Source organism: Tiliqua scincoides, chromosome 9 (assembly GCF_035046505.1).
Source record: "Tiliqua scincoides isolate rTilSci1 chromosome 9, rTilSci1.hap2, whole genome shotgun sequence".
NCBI classification, from domain to species: domain Eukaryota; kingdom Metazoa; phylum Chordata; class Lepidosauria; order Squamata; family Scincidae; genus Tiliqua; species Tiliqua scincoides.
In genome coordinates this window covers 16,795,164-16,804,025 of record NC_089829.1, presented here as the reverse complement: position 1 = coordinate 16,804,025, position 8,862 = coordinate 16,795,164, and the positions used below count along the sequence as shown (strand labels likewise).

The 8,862-nt window shown below is 49.7% G+C and overlaps 1 long non-coding RNA gene across 1 annotated transcript; it reads right to left on the bottom strand.

Moving 5' to 3' along the window:
- Positions 1-6,465: 6,465 nt before the first annotated feature.
- Positions 6,466-7,194, bottom strand: LOC136659947 (uncharacterized). The gene is made up of 3 exons (XR_010794879.1): positions 7,116-7,194; positions 6,868-6,949; positions 6,466-6,640 (listed from the first exon to the last, which is right to left on the bottom strand). It is a non-coding gene; the product is annotated as an uncharacterized lncRNA (long non-coding RNA).
- Positions 7,195-8,862: the final 1,668 nt, after the last annotated feature.

The following is an 8,862-nucleotide window of genomic DNA, read 5'->3' as shown; positions in this document are numbered from 1 at the left end:
TAAGGACCTAGCTCATGGGGACCAAGAGGAACCGGTGGACCTTGAACCAGGCAATACTTCCCTCTTAACTCTTTTGGGAGATCACTCCCTTGTTGCGGCTAGAACAGTTTTGGCAATCTTTCCGGAACTTAAGTGTATATCCTCCCAAACCGAAGCTGCAGCTACCAAAGAAGCTGCAGGAGCAATCAGCCCCAAGACCCAAGGGCAGTTCTCCGGCAACAACACGAGCTTATAGCCACACGCAGATAATGCCCAAGGACGCCTCTGTCTCTGCGAAAGAATCTAGGATCAAACCTGTCTCTTTGCCTAAAGCTGCTGGCTCTCACTCACGCTGTTTCCAAGCAAACCAAATTCTCTTGGAGGTTGGCAGAGTGCCAGTAAATTATGAAAAATGGAGGGACAGGCTCTGTGTAAAAATATCCTTAAGTAAACTTTTATGTATGAATCTAAATCAGATTGACATGATAAGTACCTGTCGGGGTTCCCCTCCTCCCGCGAGTCCCCAACTTACCAAGGGAGAAGGCTGCTGGACTGGAGCAGAGGCAGCAGCCTTCCCAGCCCTCTCAGGAACAACCCTGGCAGCTCCAGGTGAGAGGAGGTGGGAGGGAAAAAGAGAGAGGAAGGGGAGGAGTTGTGGTAAGCCCAGGGGAGGGCAGGCCCTGAGACAGGTCCTATTTGTACCCTCCCTGTGAGGGAAGGGGAGGGGCCAAAGGGGAGGGGTCTGCCCTACATAAACCTGGAGGCCAGGGATGAGAAGGCAGTTGGGAGTTAACAGAGCAGGCAGGAGGATCTGCTGACAGCAGCCCCTGCTCCTGACTAGCTAATGCTGCCAACCCAAAGAGGGGGAACCGGGTGATGCAACCCCCCCTTCTTGTGGGGGAACTAGTCTGAGGCCTCCACCAGGGGTCACCCTCAGAAAGGCCAGGCAGGCCCTCCCCTCCCCTCCCCCACAGGGAGGCCTCACAGTGCCCAATGGCTAAGTAGTCCTGCATCTAGAGTCAGACTCCTTCTGTCCTTTGACACCTCTACAATTCCCCTGACTCTGTTTCGAATGAGGTTTCTCAGCACATTCAAAATAACAGCGAAGAGTCTTCTCTGATTTCTCTGACTCTAATCAAGAGCTGCTGCCCTCCTCCACACATAGCTTGAAGCCTCTGACCACTGCATCATCCTCCATCCCTGCACAAAGTGATTCTTGGCTGCCTGCCCAGACAGCTGATAAGACTGCAGCAATATCCCTCTCTAATGAGCAAACAAACTCTCTGAGTCCATGTATAATAAAGAACACTATTGAAAGGGACTCAGCTACCTTGCAAAGCCTAACCTTCTGCCTAGAGACTGCCTTAACTAAGCTGAATTGCTTTTTGTACCATCCCTGTGAGGGAAGGGGAGGGGCCAAAGGGGAGAGGCCTGCCCTACTTAAAACTAGAGACCACGAATGACAAGGTAGTTGGGAAGGGGAGGGGCCAAAGGGGAGGGGCCTGCTCTACTTAAACCTGGAGGCCAGGAATGACAAGGCAGTTGGGAAGGGGAGGGGCCAAAGGGGAGGGGCCTGCTCTACTTAAACCTGGAGGCCAGGGATGACAAGGCAGTTGGGAGTTAGAAGAGCAGGCAGTAGGATCTGCTGACAGCAGCCCCTGCTCCTGACTCTGGTAAATGCTGCCAACCCAAAGAGGGGGAGCTGGATGATACAACCCCCCTTTCTTCTCGGAAACTAGTCTGAGGCCTCCACAAGGGGGTCCCCCTTGGAAAGGCTGAGCGGGCCCTCCCCTTCCCCCACAGGGAGGCCTCACAGGAGTATATGTTCCCATACCTTGAGAAGGTCCCAGTGACTACCCCTTCATCACAGGATGCTGTGCAAACCCCACTGGCACAACTGCACCAGCACTGGAAAATTGGATAGGTGTGAACCCTGAGAGCGCCAAGGAGGGAAGGAAGGAAGCCTATGAAATATATGAAAATTTCATCCCAAAGACCATTTAAATGCTGCTCTGGCTAAATTGCCTACTCAGGGCTGTTCATGTTTTAGAGTGTATTCTGTGTGCTTGCTGCTGGCTTGAGATGCTTGTTAAAGTGTGCCTGATCAATGTGGAAAAAAAAATCAAGAAGCATCAGTAGTGAGTTGCAGTGGTAACTGCATCAGAAAACAATGGACTGGTCTGAAAAGGAGACTGTTTCCTGGCACCAATGTGTGCATGTGAACTTTATGCCAAAAAGAGCAGTGCTCCCTGCGAGGTAGTGTGCATACATAACTCTTCAAGTTCCACCACCCTCTGAGATGAGATTGGTGAGCACCTGGTAGCTACTTGGGCTTGGATCAATTCTAGGTCATAACCAGACTGTAAAACTCTTTTTCCCATGAGGTCTGACTGACTCCTTCCAGTTCCACTGTCAGGTACTGGATTGTAAGCCCATGTGCTTCCGCCACCGGTCAGTCTGAGTGTGAGTGCAGATTTATTTGTTTGTGGTTGTATCTTTTAATTTTATCCTTATTGGAATTCCCTTGAGGGCCATGTGAGAACCTGAGACACAGTCTGCGTAATGCATAAGTAAAGAACAACGCGCATACCTGTGCACAGGTGAAGGACTTGTGGGCTGCCTGCCTGAGGCCTGAATGCCTGGATTGCAGCAGAGGAGCTACTGCTGGGAATGGTCAGTTCCCAAAGGCATGTGAGGTGAGGTTGTCATTGAACTTTGGTGTTTTGTTGCAATTGTGTCACAAGTGACAATGGGTTGAGTATGGGTGGTGGTATCCTGACCATGATAGTGTCATGCTCAAAACTGTCCTGGAGAGGTGGGGAGGTGGCAGCCTTTCACACTGCACAAAGTGTCATTGAGGCAGTGGTGGTCCTGCCACTGTGGTGTCTGGGGACACACCTGGAGATGCTGCTGCATGCCTGCTGCCTCCCCCCAGATGCGTTCTGAGGCTGGAGAGGCTGCATGCAGTCTCCCTGGCAGTCAGAAGGCCTTCTAAGACTTTGTTTTGCCAAATCCCAATCCACTGGGCCTTGTAAACCAGTCCAATCAATCAGAGTTGCCAATAAGCCAAGTTACTGTCCAAAGTCAGGTTCCAGGTAGGTCAGTCCAATCCATCAGGGTATCCAAAGTCCAAAGCCAAAGTCCAGTCACAATCCAGTCTGATTCCCAATTCCATAAACCAAGTCAGTCTCCTCTCCAACCTGCACTCCTTCAAAACCCACCAACACTTTCTGCCTCAGGTACTCCCTATATACCTGAGGGTTCTCCTTATGCTCTAGTGGCTGCAGCTGTGCAGCACGCCTCCAGCTACCACTTGGGCTTTAATCCTGCATTTACTCAGAGCAAGGGGCACTGTGGACACCACACCCTATCTCCTCGGTAATATCTTCCACAATTCCAATACAGACTTCCAGAGGGCCTTTAAACATCACTTCTAGTTTTTGGTCAAAAACCGGAAGTGACATTTAAAGGCCCTCTATAGGCCTTTGAAGGTGTTCTGAGGGCCAGGGAGGCCACACGCCCCAAACACCACTGGGGGAGAGGCAGCAGGTGTGGGAGGCCCTTGGGCAGCACAGCTGGGGTGGTGGTGGTGCCCCCCAGCCATGCCACCTGGGGCCACTTGTACCCATGGACACTCCCCCCCCCCAGGAACACCACTGCACTGGGGACTGAAGCACCTTCAGATGCAGTCTGACAGGAATTACCAGTAGCACCGTGATAATAAGACCCTTGGCAATATAGGTCAGGGACAAACCCAGTAATAAGCTTGAGATCGATAAGATGGAACCACTTAGAGAGATATGAGCCCTTTAATAGGTCTTCCAAAAGGGACTCAGAGTGGGTGTTTAAATGCAATCGAAGCCAAAATCTAAACTTAAGGGACCACGCGATAGTACAAGAGAGTTGGATCCCTAACTCAAGCACTAGGGTGGATAATCTGATTAGATTGGGGGCTCCCAAAATCCGCCTAAGGAAAGAGGCAGCGACTTTAGATTCTTACTGGTCATTAGCAGTGATGTCCTTACTTCCAGTAGTAGTACTTTGAATAGGTGGATCATGTGAAGTGGTACAGCAGAGGACAAATGTAGAGGAGCACTGTCCTAGAACATCTCCAGCAGGTAGCTGTTGAGCCTGTGCTTGAAGATCTCCAGCGAGGGAGAGTCCACCACCTCCCTCAGCCATCTTCTTCACTGCTGAAATCCCTGTACCATCAAGAATTTCCAGCTGAAATATCCTCTCTTGCAATTTGTATCCATTCAATCTAGTTCCGTTCTCAGGCTGTTCAGAACAAATTTGTCCCATATGACAGCCCTTCAGATATCAGAAGAGTGCTATCATATACCCTCTCAGCTTTCTCTTCTCCAGGCTCAGTTATCTGGTTTCTCATCTATGTTCCATAAATCTCATCCAAGTTTTGCAACATTTCCTTTTCAATTGTAGCCTCTGTAATGTGGACTAGTTGCTCATTAGTCAGAGTTTTAATTATGATATTCTTAGCAATGGCACTTGATTTATCTCACTTAGGGAATTGGTCACTTCCTGTGGCTGGCCTGCTTTCAGTTTGTACACCGAGAGTCCCCTCTTCTTCAAAAATCAGCTCTTATCCCATACTTCCAGATTTCAAAAGACTCAGAGTCTAATCCTGGTATTTGTTGCAAAAACATGCCTCCTGAGCCATGTTTGGTTGTTGCGAAAGAAGCTGTTAGTCTCCTTTGTACTTAAAAAATAAAAATAAGCAAAGACAAAAAGCAAAAAGAAACTCTTCCAAGTCAGTTAGTGTTCCTTACTGGGGTCCCGGACCCATAACCTGTTGGAAAAGTGGGTTGGTTCTAACAAGCAGAGCTCTTGGCAGAAGACCCATTTTCCTATGGGAAGGTCCGCAACCCAGCTACATTTGGGGTTGGTACTCTTACATAATGTCCGAGTGGGTGCATACACCCCAAAGTTCATAACTACTCCCCTCTACCTTCCTCTACAAGCAGGGGAAACTACTCCCCTCTACCTTCCTCTACAGGCAGGGGATTGGACTAGATCAGTGGTGTCCAAACATTTTGGCAGGAGGGCCACATCATCTCTCTGACACTGTGCCAGGGGCCGGGGAAAAAAGAATTAATTTACATTTAAAATTTGAATAAATTTACATAAATGAATTTATTAGAGATAGAACTTATATGAATGAATGAAGGTCTTGCAGTAGCTCAAGGCCTCTAAAAGGCCTTGCACAAAGCGAGGCCAGCCTTTCCTTCTCTGCCACTGCTGCATCACAGATGTGAAACAGCAAGTAGTGGCGGGAGCCCTTGTCCCACAGCTCAGATGAGAAGTCGAACAGTCGTCCTCATGCTGAGAGCAGTTGCATCGGGCCAGCATGGGCTCCATCAAATCTCTGGAGGGTCAGAGGCTCACTGGAGACTGGGGGCTCCCCAAGGGCCAGATTGGGAGCCCTTGAGGGCCACAAGTGGCCCCCGGACTGGGGTTTGGGCACCCCTGGACTAGATGACCTTGTAGGTTCCTTCCAACTCTATGATTCTATGAAAAACTTTCTCCAGCCTCCAGCTTATCCTGATATCCTGTTTAAGTGTCTTTCTCCTGCTTCCTACTAGAATTGCTCTGTTCTGCGTTGTACCTAAGCCTTGCATCCTTTTATGCAGCTTAAGCTTCCTATCTTGGCTTGGTTTTTATTCCTTACCCAGCAGTGCTGAGCCTTTGAACTGTCATGCACCAGTCCATGAATAGATTCTGCTTATCAAAGCTTGCATTTAAGCCAATTCCCTGTTCTCAGCCTGTGAGTATTGAGAGCATGTGCAGGTAGCATGGGCAAAGCCTTGTCTTATGTTTGTGCAACATGCAGAGTGAGAGGGAGAAATGCTGACAATGAGGGCGGGGAAGGCACTGCCAGACTTTTGCAAGAAACCTGGTGCCAGCCTTCTTGGAAGTCACTTCCCATTGTCCCTGATGCAGGGGGATCAGCTACAATTACTCAGTGATTAGGGAATGTAATTGATTAGGGAATGTCTTTCTTGACATGCTCAAAAATGCAGATGAAGCTTGCAAGCAAGAGGAGCAGAGTCCAAGGAGATGGACAGAGGAGCCCAGGGCCAAGGCTTGTCAGACAGTTCGACTCAAAACAAAAAACTGATTACCATGAATATTAGTATCTCATAGTTGAAGTGCTGAAAGCCTTTAATGTGCCTACATGTACTTGTCCAGCCATGCCTGTCTAGCTGATGGAGTGATCAAAGGTCCTGAATGGCCCTGATCCTCCTGCATTTCACAGATGAAAATAAGGACACTTCCAAGTCAACCTGGAGCCTGTCAAGTCAGTCATTCTATATACTAGTGGTTCCCAACCTTTAGGAGCCCAAGGAAACAACTATTGGAATCATCATGGGCCACATGCAACTCCCCCACCCTCCGCACACAAAAAATATAATTACATTTTTAATAATTAGAGAAGATTTATTAGAGATTGATTAGATTTATTATTTATGGAGATTTGTGAATTGCTGCGTTTGTTGCAGGATGTGGGAAGTCCTTTCTCTGCCATCTCTGGTGGTCCATGGGGAAGCATCTCTCAAGCAAGCGCTACTCCATGGCTTTAAATCGTCCTTCAGCACCTTGATCGTGGTCTGCAAAATGCCTTAGCCAAACATGTGCATGATCCCTGTAAGAGAAACTGATGCGGTGTGAGAGCTGGGCTGTGGGCAGCCAATGCGTGAGCAGCAGGAGTCAGGAACGAAGCCAGAACACCAGGAGCCAGGACTGGGTCACCAGACAGGTTCCAGGAGGGAAAGCAGCGAAGGCGATGGCCTCAGGCACGGACAGAGAGTGGCTTAAGAGTCTACTGGGATGTGGCCCTGTCCTCCCCCTTTCCTTGGAAATGGCTGTTACCTTTAGTGGAGGAGGAGGAAGGGCCGTCTTCCTCCCTCACCCAGATGGTACGTATCTCTGGAGGGTCTCTGGCTGCTTCCGGCTGTTGAGGTAAAAGCACACATCAGTGTCATGCAACAGCATCCCCCACTCTCACCCAGCAGAGTGCCAGGACCCTTGGAAGAGCCCCCAAATTCAGGGTCAACCCCAGGTAGGCATCTTGCCCACCAGCTTCAGTTCCCTGACCATCATGTCCACAAGACACTCACTTCTATGGTGCGCACCGGCTGGCATGTAGTGGTCACCTCACTCACGTTCCTGCACCACATTTTTTTGATGCTATAGAATTCCTAAGAGAAATGGGGAAGACAAAAGACAAAAGTGAGAGGAAGGACCCCCTGGAAACTCAGCCGTGAGAAAGTTGACATGCTGATGGATGCAGCGATGTTGTCTCTTCTGACAGCCGGACAGGCAGCCCTGCCAGCCCCAGGTGGCTCCCTGCCCTCACCAGCCACAGTTTTCTTGAAGAAGACATTCAGGTGTGTTCCACACTTGACACGCTTGAAGGAATTGGAAAGCCTGGTCCCAGGGGGAGAAATTTGAGCAGACTTTACCTTGCTGCCTTCCCGTTCTGCAGATCCTAGAGTATCTGGAAGGAGAGAAGGAAAGAGAGATGTATGCCTTTGCGTGGCCCTCAGAAGCAGCAACCTGCTTGGTTTCAGCTTCCAGAGATGACGCATGGCATTTGTTGGAAAGCTTGCTTGCTGTTGGGGGCAAAGCCCCGGCTGGCTGCTGGGAAGGACAAGAGGACTCTTTACCTCTGGACCCCCAGTACGAGTTGAGGGTGGACTCTGAGGATGTCCAGCTGCTGGAGGAGGAGGATGTCCTGCTGTTGGAGGAAGAGGAGGATGTCTCTGGTGTTGGCTCTTTTTCAGGATAGACTCTCCTGTTGCTCAGTTTGGCCAGCACCTGCTGACATTGTCTGCTGGCCTTTGTCAACACAGAAGGCTGGACTTGGTGCTTCTTGATCTTGAAGCACTCACAGCAGCAAAGCCTGCAAGAGAATTAACAGTGAGGAAGTCACTCCTGGGCAGACACTGGGGGGGAGAGGGCAACTAGTGGGGGATGGAAGTCATGGAGGAAGACCACTCATAAGAACATAATAAGAGCCCCACAGGATCTGGCCAAAGGACCATCTAGTCCAGCTTCCTGTATCTCACAGTGGCCCACCAAAAGCCCCAGGGAGCACACAAGACAACAGGCACAACCTACATCCTGGTGCCCTCCCCTGCATCTGGCAGTCAGAGGCAGCTTGCCTCTAAAACCAAGAGCTTGCACATACCTACTATGACTTGTAACCCATAATGAACTTTGTTACGTGAAAATCCCCTTTTTCCTTTTAAGTTGTGATTTTATATCTGGTTAAGTTATTGTGGACTGGAATATCGTACAGGCCAGGCAAACAAGCCCAATTTCCAGGGACCCTGGTAGAAGTCACAGGTTTGCACAGACTCCAGCTCTCCATGCACACAGCAACAAAGACTTTAGCAGCAAAGTCTAAAGGGCAAATTGTTGTCTCAATCACTGTAAATTGTTGCTTAAGTGTTTCCTATTGTTGTCTATTGTGTAAGTTTCCCTAGCCAGGGAAGCTAGCCATTTGACCCATTTGAATTCTGCTGATAATAGACATCATGTCTCCAAATTCCCTGCAGGGGCGACAGAAAGCAAGCTACCCCCCCTCCCCCAGGAGGCCAGTCATGGCTGATACCCAGTCATCCTTTTCTTGCATGTTCCACGTGTCCCACTGTGTGTAGTGAGCATGCGCATCCAGGAGGCCACATCCGGGTCATTCACATCCAGCTTCCAGGTCAGCAAAAAGTCTTTTAAGAGAGAACTTCGCCGCATGTTCTCTCTCTCTCTCTCTGGCTGCCCTCCAAGGCACAGGTCCTCCATAGGACTCTTCCCCCCTCCCCCCCAACTGCTTCTCAGGACAGGTAACTATATCTTGCGTCTGGA